The sequence below is a fragment of the Parambassis ranga genome, chromosome 1, assembly GCF_900634625.1.
Source record: "Parambassis ranga chromosome 1, fParRan2.1, whole genome shotgun sequence".
NCBI classification, from domain to species: Eukaryota; Metazoa; Chordata; class Actinopteri; family Ambassidae; genus Parambassis; species Parambassis ranga.
In genome coordinates, this window is record NC_041022.1 from 2,388,962 (window position 1) to 2,408,059 (window position 19,098).

The following is a 19,098-nucleotide window of genomic DNA, read 5'->3' on the forward strand; positions in this document are numbered from 1 at the left end:
AGAACTTCGAGAAGAAGAAGAAAGAAAAAAAACCCGAAGAAGAGCCGCACCTTCCTCAGACAGAGAAGGAGTCAGTTAATCCACATCATCACCGAGAGAAATCACACACGAGTCCAGGAGCAGGTGAGCGCGCGAGGCGGCGAGAGGCACACGCGGCTTAAGAGGCTGTAATCTCATCACTGAACACTCCCATCCCTCCCTCCCTCCCTCCCTCCCTCTCTCTCTCACTCACTCACTCACTCACTCACACGCACGCACGCGCACAAAGTTTTAATAGTGATGTTAGGGTTCCGCTCGTGACCTGAGAAGGAAAACAAACAAACCACGCGAGCTCACGGCTGTTAGCACACCTGCATCTCCGTGTCCGATATTACACGCTGTGCGCGTGCGTCAGTGCACGAGCGTGCCCATTGAATTAAAGTTCAATCAAAACAATCAAATTAAATACACAAATGAAATCTGCTGTGTTTTGTTTGGAGGTGAAACACATTCAGAGCTCAGAGAGAATCACCATCAGACACACGGTCTGTTGTCTTCTGTCGCCTCCTGCTGGCGGCAGTGTTTTACTGCACCATCACTCCATCACTACTATACACCGTCAGGGGTCTCAGACAACAACAGTCCTTTAAAGGTCGGGTAGGAGATTTCCTTCTGATGCACTTTTTGTTAAATTAGTGTAACTTCTCTTTACAATCCGATAGCAACCGATTAGTTCGGCAGTTTCACATTAAAATGAAGAATATGAATCATCTGTGGAAGCTATAAAACGCTAAAAACATCAGCCAATCCTCCGGGTGGACCCTGTAGGAGTATTGGCTGGTTGTCAATCTCAATCTCTTCCTGCTCTGCGCACCAGAGAGGTACGTGCATGATGGCCGAGGTCACAGACCGCAGCCATTGACAGTAAAACTATGGACAGAGCTTCCGTGACGTCACCCATTTGTTTCTGAAGAGCTGCTTTGAGGCTCTGTGGGAGGTTCCAGGACGTGCTGACCGCCGCCATGTTTGCAGCGACACTCCGCAGTGTCACGTCCGCCAAAACTCCACATATGGACAAAGAGGGGGAGCACGAGCGGGGTTTAAGCGATCGTGGAAGCAGGAAACTCACGCTGTGATACGTCAACTGTCGTCACTCAAGCGGCAACGCCCATAATTATGTCAAACACACTGTTCACACTGCTGCCGCCTGGCAGGCGCTTCAGGAGCGACCACACTAAACGACAGTTTCTGACCACAGGCCATCAGGCTGCTGAACCAGCGACTGGAACATTTATCATCATCGACACATCAACAATAAATGAATCCCTGGCTGTCACCTTCCCCTCAATTTAAAGTATTCTAACACACAGTGCCTCAGAAAAGCACAAAACATTAGACATTAGACATCAGTTTCTACACCTACAACCAATTTAGAGGTGACCGTGTTAACGGCTGCATCACCATGCCGCCATATCTCTCATCATTTTATATAAAAGTCTCAGCAGGTAACCGTCTGCAGGACGGTGCAAGTAAACAATCCCTTCTGTCTGTGATGACACAGTCTTGTTTAAAAGGGCAGGGCGGAGTCTTAAAACCTCACACCAACAACAACATAGAACTTTTTCACTATGACATTATTTATTCATAAAAAAAACAGGTGGCCACACGTGAGTGCTAGGTGTCCAGGTCAACCCTAAACCATCACCCCTCCACCGCCGTGCTTTACAGTGGGTATGAGCTTCTGCTGAAATGCTGTGCAGACATGGTGGTGAGCATGAAGACCAAACAACTCCACGCTGGTCTCATGTGTCCATAGGACATTGTCCCACAAGTGTTGTGCTTTGTACAGGTGTGGTTTTGTGAACCTCAGTCCTGCTCCCATGGCAGGAGGCTAGATGTGGCATAAAAATACTAATTCCAAAGTGAATTGATTAGACAAACAGGGTTCATGGTGGATGGATGGTCTTTTAGTACCAGTCTGTACAAACACTGACTTTGCTTTCATCAATAACTAAAAACCATTTAGGACACAAAATCACAACAAACTAGGCTCTACTATTTCTATTTAGACAAATCAATGTCTGACCAGTCTTCATCATACACCAACAAACCTCCATCTCCTCCTTCGAATCTTCACTGAAAGTCACCAGCTCTCCTCCTCTGCTGAGATCAGCTTGGTTGATCCTAGCTCATCATCATCTGTCGCCTCCAGCTGCAGAGATGACACTGCAGATCAAACAGACCTGCTCCAGTTTCTAATCTCAGTGTGACTTCTTCAAGCTCCTCCTAAATCCACAGATTCCTGCACTGAGACGATACGTTGTTGAATCATTTGGCCATAAAACATCAGCTTTTGTTTAGTAAAGGTGTGCCTGAAGGCATGGTGGAGTTTGCAGATGATACCACTGTGAAAGGTCTAGAAGTGGAAGTTCTGGACCACAGCATTCAGGAAAGCTGGAGGTGGAGGTACAGACACACCTCCAGCAGCAGCTCTGCCCCTGCTGGTGGACATCTGATGCTGCAGCTTCCAGAGTGGTTCATCCCATCATCTGCCGAGTCGACAGCGATTGCTTTACAGTGATGAATTCTGACATCAGTTGGCAGACCTGATCAAACATTTACCTGAAAACATAAAAAATAAACACATTTAAGCACTGTAATTAGGATTAAATAGACCATGGTAAGAATAATGGGCCACAAATGAAATATAATCAGGATCCAGCCAGGCCACAGGAGGTCAGTGTTGCACAGCTGCTGCTCCCAGCGTCCATTGTTAATAATATCACAGCAGCTCACTTCCAGTCAGCGCTCCATCTCCTTCATCCTCACCAGGAAGCGCACGCCGGCCCGCACGCCTGTTCTAATTTAACAGAGATTAGGAGAGGAAACCCTTCTTGTTGCCCCCCCACCCTCCTCCTCCTCCTCGTCTTCCCCCCCTTTGCTTTGTGGTCGGTTTGATCTCTGTCCTTGGCCGTCAGCTGGTGGACAGAACTATTCTGGGTGGGTGTGAGGGGGTTTTTGGCCCTGTTCATTGTACTGAGTCATAGGAATTGGCTCTGGGTGCAGTAGTAGTACTTTACAATTCCATCCACATGTAGAGGGAAGGATGAGCACATACAAAGGAGGAGAGATGTCCTTACATGTTCTAATGAAGACATGCTTTTATTTACTTGCTTCGACTTCTTCTTTCTATAAAGCAGGAAGACATTTCTCCTCCTGATCGAAACTTTTTAAAAGCAACGTCCAACAAAGTATTGTATCGCTGCGCACGTTCTCATTGCATCCTTTCCCCTTTTCCTCTCTATAAGGAGATGAAACGATCTTTCATGTTGTTTCCTCTTGTTGCATTATTTATTGCTGTGTGGCGCTTTATTAGCTGGTTTCATCTCAGATTTCGCAGGCTGTTTTTTGGAGGGGGAAGCCTTTGAAATGTGTTTCTGACTCCAAACAATCCATTTCCCGCTTTCTCTCAGTTGCTCTAGTCGCCTCTTCTCTCATGATAAAAAAAAAAAAAAAAAAAACTTTCAAAGCGAGCTGAGCAGAGCAGCCCTCTGAAGCCAAAATCCATTCAATACTGTCCTAAGGAAGCGAGATGTTGTTCTTGTTTCACGGCTGACATGAAAGAAGAACAGAGGATCCTCTTTGTCATTAGCCTTATTAGCATCATTAGCGCAGTATGAATGAACTTCAAATGCCTGGCTCCGAGTTATTTGTGTTACCATAGAAGCAACATAAGTAGTATTTTATGTACTGTGTTGGAGACTGTTGCACTGAGAATGAATTGTGTGTGTGTCTTCACTGGATTCGACCACTAGATGGTGCAGCGACTCCTGATTCAGAATGACTGGAAGGGGAACAGGACTTACTGGAACATGTTAAAGATGTGGGGATTTTTTTTTTTTAAAACCACATAATTACAAATTAAAACATTCATTCCGGTATTAAGAAACATTACCACACCTCATAAAACCCTTTAAAGCATCTACAGGCCTTTATTTACACGTCGCACATCTGTCAGCACGTATTCGTCAGCAGAGAATGTTTAATAAAAAACAAGGACAAAAAAGAAATTAATAAACAGTGAATAAAAATGATTGGCTGTACGTTGTTTGCCTGTATATAGCCTGTAATTTAGAACACATTCCATCAGAGTTTATTGTCTTATTGTTGCATGAAGCACTGTGATGACAACAGAGTGTTGGGTTCCAGCAGAACTGACCAAGACCTTTTATTTTATATAATATAATAATACTAACATAAAAAGATTAAGCTTACTTACTTAAAAAAAGTAACTTTTGATCTTTTCTTTTTATTTTAAATGCTAAATGCTAACTATGCTAGCAAGCTATAATCTGGTTCCTTGCTAAGCCAGTTTACACCACAGAACGGAGCTTAAACATTTGAAAAATTTGTAGAACATTTTAAAAGATAAGTACCTTTTGGTTAGCAAGCTAGCTTCCATGCTATGCTAGGTTATTGATCGCCCATTTCATGCTGTGAGAGAGGATTCTGATTGGTTGCAGGACCGATCCCAGTCCTGCACAGCAGTGATAGACAGTTAGTGTTAATGACAGCATGAACTGATCATTAATAGTAACATTCTCTTATGTGCATATTTTCCCATGCTAACTGCTAGCTTGTTGTGTTTGGCTGAAGGTGGCTCACACTGTAGGTTTTTTTTTTTTAAACACAGATTCAAAAGCAATTCTTCATTATAAATAAAGATGAAAAGGATTCCAGATGAAGATGTTTCTGAAACGGACTGTGTCAGTGGTGTGTCTAATGCATAAATGGATGAAACCGTTTTGTCTCATCGGGGGGGTGAATACAGACAGAGAAATATGTTACTGTAAATTACAATGCGGACAGGAGAATCTCCTTGGGCTGGTTAAGAGCTTAGAGCACCAGCATGACTCTGAATCAAAGGGGCCATCACATCGGGTGAGAGATGAGATGAAGGTAAGAGAAGAAAAAGCAGATTTGGGGCAGCATGTGGACAGTTGGCGGTGGGGGTTGAAACTTATGTAAACTTAATGGTGCAGTATTTTTTTTCTCCTCAACATGGTTCCTTGCATCTTTATCAGGAAGCTCCAACCACTCTGCAGTAGATGGTGGATAAGCCCAGCAGGGCTGATTTGGTTTGAACTCGTCTTTTATTCATTCCATCTCTCCCAGTACCCACACCTCCACCATGGCCCGGTTTCTCCTGGCAGGCCTTAATCTCTCTCCCTAATCGGCTGCAGACGTGAGGCTTTGCCATTCCCCACAGGGCTGCGCATGGGATCCGGCCAAGTTTTCAGAGCGAGCGTGGAGGTGCTTGGTGCAACAATGGCAGAAAGGTTTCAGGTGAAGAGAACTCGGCATGCTGTTTCTGCTGAGACAAAAAAAAAAAAAAGACGGAGCAGGAGTGCTACTGAGTGGAAGCTGAGGTCATGCTTCATCATGCCTAAATGTCAGCAGAATTAATGAACCCACAGCTGATCCCAGGGCTTGAGACCACTCGTAATGCAGCTTCAAACAAACACCAGCACTTTGATTCTCTGAGGGAGTCTTCCTCAGGGTTCCTATTGTGGACCAGAGTCATAATAAACACACATAAACAGCTCTGTCTTTCATGTCGGCCTTATAAAAGAGGAATAAATAAGTACAATCCACTTCAGTGAGGGCCTTTGTGGAGAGGAAGCAGCTGGAGATGGCACACGGCCCTGGTATTGTTTGCCAGCAGCTCCCTAATCGGACCACGGTGCCTTGCTGGCGACTCCTGGACCCAAGTGAACGTGGGCCATTTCGGCCACTGATTCTCCAATTACCTTTGATCATTTCTTCACAGATCAGGGTGGAAATTGCTCTTTTGCTTGTTAAAAAAATCACTTCCCTGTCTTCCTCTTGTATGGGACTTGCATTAGAGGATTTCTGGGCCTGAACGTTGGACAATATTTCTCTGTCTGTCTCCCTTTCCCTGCCCCCGCGTTAATGTTTCTTCCTAATTCCGTCTCTCCCTTAGAAGTGGTTCAAGCTATTTACAAATCCAACTTTTGGAATGAGTGTCCAACTCCCTTTCGTCTGGGATTAGATAGAACGAGCGAGCGGGATGAGGGATAGGGAGGGAGAGAGCTGCTGAGGACAAACTTGAAAGGATTAGGAGGGAAAAATACAAAAAAAACAGCCAGCAAGTAATAAAAGTGCATGATATTTGTTGTCCGCTACAAAGTGAGATCAGTGGAGCTTCAAAGAACATCTGATTAGCGCTGTGAAGTCACCAGAAACTGTCAGAGTGAAAAGGAAAGTGTGGCCAAAGAGCTGTATAGGATATTTACTGATACACAGAGCATGGCTTGGGTTCCCGGGCCAGCTGGCAGCAGATGCTGAGGAGTAGACAGAGAAAGTGTAAAGGAGGCCAGCAGCGAGGATACAGCTGAAAGAAAGGGAGAGGTGTGTTTTAAGTTAAAGCGCTCAGAGGGAAATAAGGTGCTCATTAGTGCAGAGGAAGTGTGTGGAGCTCATGGAGTTCAGATGGCTTCAGATGGTTAAAAGCTGGATCTATCACCTAATCCCTATCATGATTAACATGTTTGGAGAGAAAAGTATATTTACTTGCTTTTCTACCCAAAGTTTTATGAGGACAGATCAATTAGAGTCGTGCAAAGGCTGGACTAAGTTTAGTGTCGTGCTGAAGAGATGCCAACATATGAGCAGTAATTGAGAGATCTGTGGCAATCTAGAGTACAAAAGGAGAGGACCAGCTCTCATTACATGCATATATGCAGATGAACTCCTCAAATGTTTGAAGTCAGACTCCTCAGTGAGGTCCACACAGTCCACATGGTGACAGCGACTTCACTCAGGGTAGTGGATTCAAATGTGGCAGACAGCTTGGAAGATGAGACCTGGACCACCACTCAGGAGATTAGGACACGTTCATTGGCACAGAGCTGGGAACCTGTCCATGCATTCATCCACAACCAACTCCGAATGACCAAGCTCACTGTGTTAGCTTGCTGTGTCCTCGAACTCCTCAGACTCAGCTGCATATTTTGAGGTCGGATCCTAAGAGTTTGTAACCATGGGTGAGACCTGGGTCCACCAAGAACGATCTAAAATGGTGGCAGCAGCCAAAATCTTCAAATCAGTGAGGTCTGCATGAAGGTGAAGGTCTCTGATTTCTAGGGTGCACAGGGAGGGCTCCTCGTCCTCAAGGTTTGGTGTTGAGCCCCTTGGTTGTAGCCTCTAAATGTCTGGAATCCATTTAAGTTCAACTTGTACACCAAACCAGATTCAGCTCATCTACCGTCATTTTCATGCAGGCTCTCCTCGTTCATGTTAAATCCACTCTTTCTAATCCGGACAGAGTCCACCTTCCACCTACCAATGTGACAGTTCTTCCATCTGTCATTGCAAACTAACATCTGCCAAATCTGAAGTGGATCATAAGAGGTCAGTTGTCACCATTGTGACGTCACAGCAGCTGTGGAAATGTTCTGGAAGGATCCATTAAAACTGTGTGTTTTAATGTAGGACGGGGCCTGTGCCAGAATGTCTCGCAAACAAAGGTATCAATCAGCCTGTGACAAACGATCCAAACAATCATCCAATCACATCGAGTTTATTTCAAGTGTTCTGGCCATTTTCACACTAAATGCACAGACGCAACATTACGCAGGGTGAGCCCATTATTGTCAATGGAGAGCAGGTCTGCCAAAGAGTGCTTGAATTGAGCCATAACAGTCCACACCGCCTTGATTTTTCCTCCAGACTTTGTTGCCAAAGTTCAACAAAATTAAACTTGGACACTCAATATGTGCTGACCCTCACAGGTTCGAGCACGTCTGCTGGCACTGCAGCGCTGACAGGAGGCCAGAGGTGGCTCCTCCACCTCCATAATTTTTACTGAGGAGAATATAAAGGGAAAGTACAACATTTGAAATTGTAACTCTGGACATATGAAAGTTGTTTTCTGTTGCTGAAGCAGAAGCGGCATCATCAGACTGATGACGTGGCTGCTGTGCATGCTAGCAAGCTGGACACAAAGCAGTGTGTGGATGCAGCGCGCCAACACATGCTGGCCTCATGTTCAGCAGAACGTCTGTCTTCACTATACATTGTTTGAACGAGAGAGAGAGAGAGAGGCAGACAAAGAGGGAGAAAAACCTTCATTTTCTTTCCATCTGGACCAGATCTAACTGGCATGCAGATGCTTCCCATCAAAAACGCCTGAAGAAGAGAAAACACAGGAAAAGTGAACACCTGAAGTCGGCTTCTAAAGCTCTGTGTCCAAACGCAGCGTGTTTGTGCTCAGCGTGAAATCACAAAAACTCCAAAATGTTCACAACATTGTGTTACACAAGTTTTTACGTGCATTTGTTGGTGTATTAACCAGCTGAGTAACATGAAACAAACGTGTCTGACTGCAGCTCTCATGCCACATGTGAACACAGGAAGCTGATACTAATAGCTCCCAAGTTGCGGTTTGGAAGGACACATGTCGTGACAATTAACCAGGGGCGGGAGGAAGCGGGTTACTGGCGACACAATGCCCCGGAGCGGCCTGATGCATGCCTGCCTGATAAACACTTTGGTCAGAGGAAAAACCAAGTGTCAGCCGGATGTGCTTTTGAAGTCTGCTGGTATTGTTTTTTTGCAGATAAAAGAGACAGGTGCCTTTGTTGTTCAAGGCTGGAGGAATGTGAGAAAAGAAGCTGCCATTTTGTGTCATTATATCCTCTTTCATATTGGCTGCCATTGAAAAAAAGGCACGTACAGTATTTACAGGAAAGGCAAAAGCTTCCATTACCTGCTAGTTTTATGTTACCTTGAGGTAGTGGAGGTTAAAAAGACTAATGGCCTTTGATGAAACGGAGCAACACTTAAGCCCTAGGAACCAAGGGTCTTTGATCACTTAACCTGATCTTCTTATATTTAATAGCAAGTGCCAAGGAGCAAGCATGGGAACAGACGGCAGCGCCTTTGATGATCTGCGCACATGTGCACCTCCAGCAGAGGAAACATCACAATGTACCAGCATGAATGAGTGAGTGTGAACAGGGGTCACCTCAGTGTGTTGTGAGCATTAGAAGTCTTTACTTACAGCTTGTCTGTGAACATTTGTCTCAATCCAATGACTGTGTGAGAGAGGATGAAAAGACGGACTGTTGTTATTATTATTATTATTATTCAAATGATTTAACTCCTATCAGCTCATTTATTTTGGTTTTAATCACTGTGTTTAAAAGCCCTCACACACAAACACAGAACAGGTCAACTGGCTATGAATCCCAAATGAAAAAGCCCTAATCCAATGAGATTAGCTTAATCTGGAGAGGACATTTCTGTAATTTATAGGGGCTGGTAGGTACATGTAAACAGAGTCAAGCTGAGTCAAGTTTGAGTTACTCAAACCCATTCAGAACCCATACAGCTTTCTGCCCATACACATGCTGAGCGTCGTCAGCGTCGACCTGCAGCAGCAGCTGCGTGGTCTCATAAATTTAGTCAAAGTATCCGTATGTGCAGGTTTCAGAGGTCAGAAGTGTTCACATTGAAATCAGGTGCAAGTTTAACACAATCGAGAGAAACCAGAACTAAACACTTTTTTTACCTCGGCCTGGAAGTGTTAGCACGCACACTGATGAGCTGAAGGGAGCAGGCTGGCAGCAGTGATGATCAAACTATAGACAGGTGAGCAGTTTGACCTGAGCCAGGAGACCACACCTCAACCACGTAAACCACATCTTCTTAGTCCACACATCATCCAAACACCTGCACGGGTTCTCGGAAGCCTGCTGAGTCCTCACATCTCGTTTGTATTCAACCATTAACGTGAGTGTTTATTATTTAGGTCTGTGCTGTGACAGTCTTTGATAAATAAAACCAAACAGCTGCAGTTCCTTTAATGGCCACTTGAGGCTGGTGGGCTGAGCCAAAACCTAAAGGGTGACCTCCATCTTTATTTAGGAAGGACTCCCTTTATTGTCTCTTATAAATAACAACAAATATCCAGTAGATGTCAACCTTCGCTGCCCCCATGTGGCCGTGGTTCAATACAGCTTCAACACATTTCGGGCTGCTTCTACTGTTCAGGCTCATTTGGACATCATGATTTTTCATGATACTTCATAGTCCATTCCTTTGTAATGTCACTTGTCCACCTCCTCACTTCATCCCACAAATGCATAAAGATGCGGAGTCTCTGCAGAGTCTCAATGAAATGTAAAGGTGTGAAAACACCTGAGAGTACAAATGCCCACCATTAAATCATTTCTGTGAGTGCTGGCTCAGAGGTGGACCGTCTCCTCAGACCTGTGCCAAACATGCCAGATGGTCAGTCTGGGTCTGGCTGCCGCTCTGCTTTTTTTCCCCTTCGTCTTTCTCCCACTAATGTATGTTACATCTGATCCACTGACAGTGACCTACATGGCAGAGGGAGGAATGAAGGATAAATAAACCTTTTTTCCTTTTAGAGGAAAACGATCTACAGCCAAGTTTAATGATGATGTTTAAAGCGCCCTTTGATGTAAGCCAGCCTTTCTACCATTAAATTTAACACTGAGTACAAGTTGGCAGAAAACTCTTCTCTCTCTCTCTCTTTTTCCTTTTAGCTCTTTGCTGTGCTGAGTTTGATAAACCTCCATCAACATGCACATGCTGCCCCATCAGACGTCTTATATAACCTGCGCTCGTGCTCGTCATTACTGTAAGTTACTCCAACTGGAGAGATCAGCTGGCGGTCGTTATCATTATTCCACTGTAGTTAAATGGACTCCGAAGTGTCCTGATCTGCTGTTTAGGTTGGATGAAAAGGTTCTGTTATGTGAGGTGTGGGTTTAAATAGGACCCAGGCTCAGACAAAACTAGTGCAACAAAAAGGGTGCTTTATTCAAAGCTAAACAACAAAAACCAGTCCAGAGGAGCAGGTGAACTAAAGGAGGGCTACTGAACAGCAGTGCCGGGCAAAATGCAAAAGACAAAAATACAAAAAACACAAAAGAAAGGAGGTCAAAAACAAAACCAAACCTGAGGATGATAAGGGAAACATGAGGAAACACGGAGGAAGAAGAAGGACGACGAGACGGTGGAAGGCAGGATTCACAAGGGGTTCACCAGGGATCACAAGGGGTTCACACGGGGAAGAACTGACAGAGGCAAAGGGAAGGCACAGGGCTTAAAAAGAGGAGAGATGACACAGGTGAACACAATTAGGGAGAAGCAGGTAATCAGGGAGGAGGAGCAGAAGGAGAGAGGGAAGGACTGAGGAGGAGCAGAAAAAGAGGACAAACACTGAAAACTAAATAACAAAAAACAATATAATAACAGACAAGGAGCCAAAACCCTGGCTCATGACAGGTTCGCTCTGACCAACGAGAGGCTGGACCGTGTATGAAACAAGCTCCGGTTGCAGCCAATCAGCCCTCTTTTATTTTGACACTTCATGTACTACAACTTTCCGAAGACTCTCTCATTGTATGTGATTATCATCTGTGCTCTTTCTAAAACAAACAGGGATTAAAGCTGTTTAAAAAAAACTTCATTCTGGATCAAATATTTACATTTATTTGGCTGATTTTTAGCATCTTTCAGCTCATTGTTTTGGTTTGCTGAGAGTTCTCTTGCTGAGAGTGAGAACAAGTTGCGTCAATGTCCGTCGTCTTCCTCGACTGACGACAGTAGGTGGACACAGCAAAGGACTTCTAAGGATTCATTTTGGCATCATCGTGTGTATTTAACGATGAAATATAAAGTGAATCTTCTGCACGGATGTGGAGGGGACTGGAGACAAACTCAAGGTGAAAACTAGACATCCATCGGCTCGGTTTACTCCCAATGAGTTCTCAACTTGTTGTCAAAAAAACACAATGACCAGAAGCTTTAATGTCCGCTCAAAGTTCAGTTTTGTGTGTGATGGAGTTTTGAAAGTATCCTCCATATTTAAAACGGGCACTCTTACAAAGTGCCATTGTGCGATCTTTAAAGACAACATTAAAGGGCACCGGTGGTGGCAGGTGGTGAGTTGGAGGAAGAGGATCTCCCTGTGGTCTCATTCAGGCCTGAGAGAGAGGACGGGGACAGGTGGTCGTCCCCTTTAATGTTGGTAGGCTTTTAATCTGTGCATGTGGCTCCAGACCAGGGCACACTGCACGCTGACCAGCAGCCCTTTACTGCAGGGCTGTGATACAGTTTCTGCTGCTGCTGTGGCCGTTTCATGTGGCTCGGAGGACTTAATCCGCCTGTGACATATGCGTTGCTTTTGGTGGTCTGGTGTTCTTCATCACCTGTCCACTACAGCTGGCAGCTGACCTATAACAGTTTATCTGCTGCTGTTTGTTCTTGGGTTATTCTTGGACGATCCTTTTGTTATTGGAAGAGATGAAAGGGTGGTTCGTGTGATCCTGGAAACAGTTTCAATGAACATTAAAGCAGAAACCTGAGAGTCAGGAGGCCTTCTGAGCCGCCAGAGTTTGGAAACATTCTCGTCTCTACAGCCAAGTCAGAGTTTGGAGCCATTAGCTGAGAAAGAACCAGCAGTTTTCCTGTGTTGTGGAAACAAGCAGGTGCATTCTGAGGGCCTTGAAGCACAGTAGTATCACTTTGCATAGGGGCTGGCCCTTGTTACCGTTTCTGCTTGATGGATTGCATCATTATCCTAACATTGTTTTTCTGTGTGCGCTAACAGGACGAACTGTCAATATGAGCGTTTCGGGTTTCGTGTTCCCAGGATCCCAAGAGGCGGAAAAAAGAGAAGAGAAGAATTTTGTTGTGGTTGTTGAGGCTCCTTTGTAACGAGGCCCCCGGTCTGTTTGATGTTGGCAGGGTCCTGCCTGCATCTCCAGTGGTGATGAATCTGACAATAGTGGCAGGTTCCCAACAGCAAATGAATCACTTCTGGATGCTTAAGAGTACACATGGCTCAGTTTCACTCCAGTCATGTTTAAAGATCCCCTTCAGGCACGTTTGGAGAAAAGACTCGGGCCCGAATCATATTCACTGAATAGCTCAAATAAAAAAAAAATGAAACATGTATATTATTAAGTTTAATTCTTGTATGTAAAATGTCTCAAAGCAGGGGTGATTTTTCCACACCAGTCTTGTGTAGGTTGTAGGTTTGACCAGGATTAGTTTCCAGGCTAGTTTGGATGAGTTCATGGAACCTCTGATGTCTGTACAGTGAAGGTCAAGCTTAACTAAAGCTCTCAAGGGTTTTAATTGTTGCTTAAATTGTAAGTTATAATCCATTTTATATCACCAATTAGACCAAAAACATAACCACTGAGTTAATCCACCGTTCTACCAGTGACAAACTCAAACTGTAAAAACCAGATGACATCATTGTAGCGTCAACGCAGTCATTTCTCAGACCTGACGAGACTCCTCTAAAGCCACAGAAGACACAAGGCTGTTTACACACCATGAGTAAGTCTCTACATGGTGAGTAAAATGATCGTTAAACTTTGGGGAAACACAACATTGACCCTGTTTCATGCTAAAATATTCCAATGCAGGACTTTGGTAACGAAGTGTCTATAACCACAGAAGAAAACACACATTTCCTATGTGTGTGTGTGTGTGTGTGTGTCTGCTCGGATCCTCCTTGTTTTCAGTATCCTTCGCACAACTAAAGTGCTCTGGCTCTTTTCATTAGTGCTTGTTTGCTCATCCTTGGTAATGATCTCATAAGGGGCTTTTTAGTAGAACAGGGTGCTCTGTGATTGAATGGTTTTATGTGGAGTCAAAGCACTCAGGTTTGCACAGCGGGGCGCCACTTCAGATCACTCAACGCAAATCCCCGTGGAGCTCCGGGGGCGGGGGGGGGGGGGCCCATCGATTGCTGCTCAGCCTCCCTCTTTACCCCCCCCCCCTTCTACCCCCATTTCATTTTCTCCATCTTGGAAAATAATCCACTTTAACCGTCCCAGCACGTTCCCTCTCTCCTTTCCCTTGAAACTAGTGATTAAGTGCTTAACCAGTTTACACACAGGAGAGAGAGAGATGTGTTTGAAATGCAAACAAATAAACACCTGGGATCTGTTTTAGGTTGTTTTGTGAGTAGCTGTGGCAGTATTTAGTTCCAATTTACCTCATCGGTATGTAAATGTAAAGGGTTGTAGGCAGCAATGAACGCTTAGTAAAACTCTGGAATAAAATTCTACATGAAGCATGTTATATCAATAAAAAACACATTTTAGGATCACAATGTTAATGCCTGTCATTTCATTCAATGATTTGATTAAGCACTCTTCATAGTATTTATATGTTCACAGCCAAAATGCAGAAAAAAACTGAAAAAACTGGTGTAAGAAACAACTATTGAACACCTTATTGGTTATTGGGAGAGCTCAGCGCTAACCTTAGCATCCCTAGAGTTAGCATATGCTATATGTATCTAAAAAAAAAATATGTATCTAAAAAAACGCACGGTGCCAAAAACCAAGACGAAATGTACTGACACTTTCGTCAACGAATAAAAACGAGACGGAATTATTGATGGAGACGAGATCCAATCAGATCAAATTTTGTTTGTGGAAGGGAGGGACGAATCAGGAGACGGCGGCAGAGAGCCAATCAGAAGTGATCTCTCTCTGCGTAAGGACATTACCCCGTGATGCTGGAAGAAGGCGTCCTCATGCATGGTAACACAACACAGGAGGAGAACAGACACACGGACACGTTTGATGTCAAGACAAACAAGACGGTTCAAACTGTGCGGAGCGACTATCAGCGGTAAAAACACAACAAACCTGAAGCGACGTTTGCAGACGAGTCGTCTTAACTTCCGCTCAAAGATACACGTGACAAAATCTATAAATGAAGACACCGCTGCTGATGGTTTTACAGCATGCGACCTGTTTCTAAGTTGTCACTGAAGTGTTTTGCTGTAGTTATGGAGTATTCATGAAGAAGGTCATGACTGAACAGTGTATTCATGGAGAGCAGCTCACTGTTCACTGTTCTTTTGTGTAAAGGTCATAGCAATTAAATAAAGAGGTGTTTGTTTCAAATAACACAAGTTAAAGCTGTGCCTGTTTTTATTGCACTTCAAACCTTAATTATTTTATGAAAAAATATATATATCATAGAATTTTAGTCGACTAAATCTGCCGTGGATTTAGTCGACTAAAATTCTAAAATTCTTTGATATTTAGTCGACTAAAACTAGACTAAAAGTTAAAAAATGTTGAAGACTAAAATGTGACTAAAATCAAATGACATTTTAGTCACAAGACTAAAATAAAAACTAAATCAGAAATTGCTGCCAAAATTAACACTGGAGAGCAGCATCTTCTAGTGTGCTTACAGAAATGCAGGGAGCAGTGCTGCTCAGCGTGGTGGTTGGTGTGTTTACATTAACTCGTTTTAATTAACATTCATTGCTAGTAGAGTAGCAGATGTGTTTCTGCTTTGTATCCCTCTTCTTGTACACAGATATAATAATAGCACATCCTGATGATTATAGCTTCAGTATCAGAAAAAGTCACTGCGATGTTTTATTTTTTACAAACTGCTCCTTTAAACGACCAACGTTGCCAGAAACAGCTAATCTCTGATCACAACTGAAAGAAGAAAGGACGGAAAACTTTTCTTAGCAGTCCGATGTTTTGGAAATAAACCAACTGATCTGTCCATCTGTTGACATGTCTCATTAACCCCGACTCTCCCACACACACACACACTCAGATGTTATCTGCCTCGGTGTATCAGAGTGCCATCTGCAGGGCTCAGCCAGAGCCTGTGACATCACTTCCTCTCTCACATGCAGGCGCTGGTGGGAAATTGTACCACCATGACATCATGTAATGGTTCCAACATGTGGCGAGACGAGTTGTATCCAACCACCAGAGGATGCTTTAATGCAGGCTCGACTTCACAACAAAACCAGTGTGTGTGTGTGTGTGTGTGTGTGTGTGTGTGTGCACCTGAACGCTGTCCTGATTCGCCCAGACTTAAATTTCATGTCTTCAGTTTGAATTGCATTTTTCCAGCCTGCAGATTAGAGTTAATTTCCACCTCGACTTTTAAGGTGAAACTGCACATTAATCCTCTTTTTAATGATGTCAACGTGACCTCTGCTCCCTCGCTCTCTGCTGTTATTATCATATTGCTCAAAGTCTGAGTCCAATAACTCAATATGACTGCTCGAACTCTTTCATCCTGCTCGAGGATCTTCACACATCTTGTATCCATCATGGGTCCCCTCCCACACAACATACACTCCTCCACTGTTCTCACGTTAATCTGCCTGTTCCTCCCTCGCTCCTTTCCACCCTCCTCTCCGACATGCTACATCAGGAACCATTGAGAACAGTCCGTTTTGTGCACTAGCTGCATTTGTTTTGGCACCGGCTCAGGGTTCTAATATTGCCACTTCAGATTAAGTGTACTAGATGACTGTGGAAGGGGGCGTGCTTCCCATGAGGCTGCAGCAAGAGATCAGAGGATGTGGGAGGGGATGTCCGCTAATCCAGCTATATATATTTTACTCCACCTAAACTGAAAACACCGTCGTGGAAAGATTACTTTTTCCTTTTTTTTGTATTGTACTCCGGATGTAAAAGAAAAAAAAAAAACATAAACCAGGAGCTGTTCCAAAACTTCCGAACCCCCCCCCCCCCCTTTAGTTCACACACACTCTGTCAGAGAGGGTAATAGTTCTGCCACTTGTAATGAACTTCAGAGAAAGCAACCCCAAATATGTAAGCCGATGTTTGTGTATGTGTGGGTGTGTGTAAGCTGCTGTGCAAATGGGTTGGCCTTTGATGTATCGCTGCTCGGATCCTCGAGTACTCAGCCGTTCCCATGGCTGCCTCGGCCCGTCCTTTTCTCCTTTTCAAGGGCGAGGATGCAGACACAGAGACAGGGACAGAGTCAGGGACAGAGACAGAGACAGAGACAGAGACAGAGACAGAGACAGAGACAGAGACAGAGTCAGGGACAGAGACAGAGACAGGGGACAGGGACGGACAGAGAGACAGGGACAGGGACAGGGACAGAGACAGAGACAGAGACAGAGTCAGGGACAGGGACAGACAGACAGGGACAGAGACAGGGACAGGAAAAGGGCAGTGTTTCTCAGTCTTTCAGGTTTTGGTGGATTCTCTTCTCTCATTGTTCAATCAATAAATTATTATAAATCTAAATTGATTATTTATGAAGGGAAAATCCACTCTTTCCAAAATCCTAATATTTGTTTACAGATAACTTACAGGTCACATTTAATATTCTTGCATCCCTCCTATTGCTAAGTACTAACTGTTACTGTGTTTGTTAGCTTGATGAGCTACGCTTGTAGTTAGTGAAAGAGAAAGAGTCATTTAAAGCTGCTGTCGTGGCTAAAACCAGCAAAATGATGCTACAGGTTTGTTGATGACCACATCTGTGCAGGAGGACTTCATTATCCCTTATGCACTGTTCCGGACATTTTTGTCCTCAGAGTAATTTTTCTGTGTATTTTGGCCATAACTTTGTCAATATGTGAGCAAATTGAATAATTTTTGCTCAACAAGCTTAATTTTACATAAATGTTGTTAACATGATTTTAAAATTTTTCATAAGTCAACAGTACACTGTGGGCAAATTTTACCCCCTTTCGTGTTGGTCGGGACAAAAACGTCCCCTAACTTTAACGGTTTTAAAAATATATCAGATTAATATTTTTTGGAAATGTTTTTGCATAGACCTTTTAATTAACTTCAGTTCTAATAAAAAGTAGTGAAAAAATCATTTTCCCCCGGGATTTTAATAGGGTCATTAAGTTGTTAACTGTAAAAATCACAAATTTTACCTCCTACCAACAGGGTAAACCACCAACAATCAAGAAAGCATGATTATGTAGTGCCATGGCTGTGCAGTCAAACAATGTGGTTATAATGGAAGTCTATGGGACAAAAATGGCCACAAACAACACGTAAGGGAGAAAAAATGAAAATCCTGTCAGGAGGTTGTGAGACGGAGAACACAAATGCAGACTTAGCCAGAGGTGAAAGCAAACTCAGTGTTTTATTACAGGCTAGGTTTGGTACACAGGAGTTCAGTCCATGAGGCAAAGGTATCACAAAGGGCGAAGGCAACGAACAGTAGTCAGATCCAAAATAGTTCATTCACCAGAAACTCCAAAACTCACTCAGAAAATTCACTGGGGAAATCACAAGAGCGGACGGCTGTGTCGCAGGATAACTCACAAGACGAACTGACAACAAGGGGCAGGAAACACACAGGCTTTATACACAGGAGGGCGGGAAGACAATTGGACACAGGTGAAGCACATTAGGGCGGAGCAGGTAATCACAGGAGGGGGAAGGGAGCACACATGAGGAAGGGGAAGTAAACGGAACTGAAACACAAGGGGAAGATCAAGTTTCAAAATAAAACAGGAAGTGACTAGTAAAACTAAAACTAATACAAACAGAAAATGAACTACAAAATAAAAGACCTGATGACAAATCCAGTGCTGTGCAAAAACTAATAATGCATTAAAGTCAATGTTGTTACTAATGTTTGACATGACCAAGACTGTAATAAAGGTTAAAGAAAATCCAGTCCACATTCACCTTTACTATTAAAAATGAGCCATTTTGTGTGTTTTTTTCCATTTATTTGCACCACCCCTTATAAAATTGGTGATTAAAGGGTTAAAATCCTGGGGGAAAATGATATTTTACTACTCTGTTGATCAGAACTGAAGTTAATTAAAAGGTCTATGCAAAAAAAATTCATAAAAATATGTATCTGATATATTTTTAAAACCGTTAAAGTTAGGGGACGTTTTTGTCCCGAACGACACATAAGGATAGTGTTTGCGAACGTTGCACAAGGGTTAAACAACATGATTATCTGCTGTTCCATCTCTGAGGTGTCCTGCTGCTTGTCTGGGTTCAAGTTACGTTCATGTTCCAAAGCTGATCTGGCTCCAAGCTTCAGTGGTATCAGACGCAGCAAAGAGGTCAGGGTGTTCTTCTTCAGGGCTTTCTGTTGAATCAAGCAGTCTTCTCAGGTCAAACTGGATGCACACTTGCTGTTGGAGGTGGCCGTTTTTCCAACAACAGGAGGCAGACCTAGCTACCTGGATTATAGCCAAAAATAACAGTAAATAAGTCAAGAACGACCTGTGATGAAACTGGGAGGTGACATGCA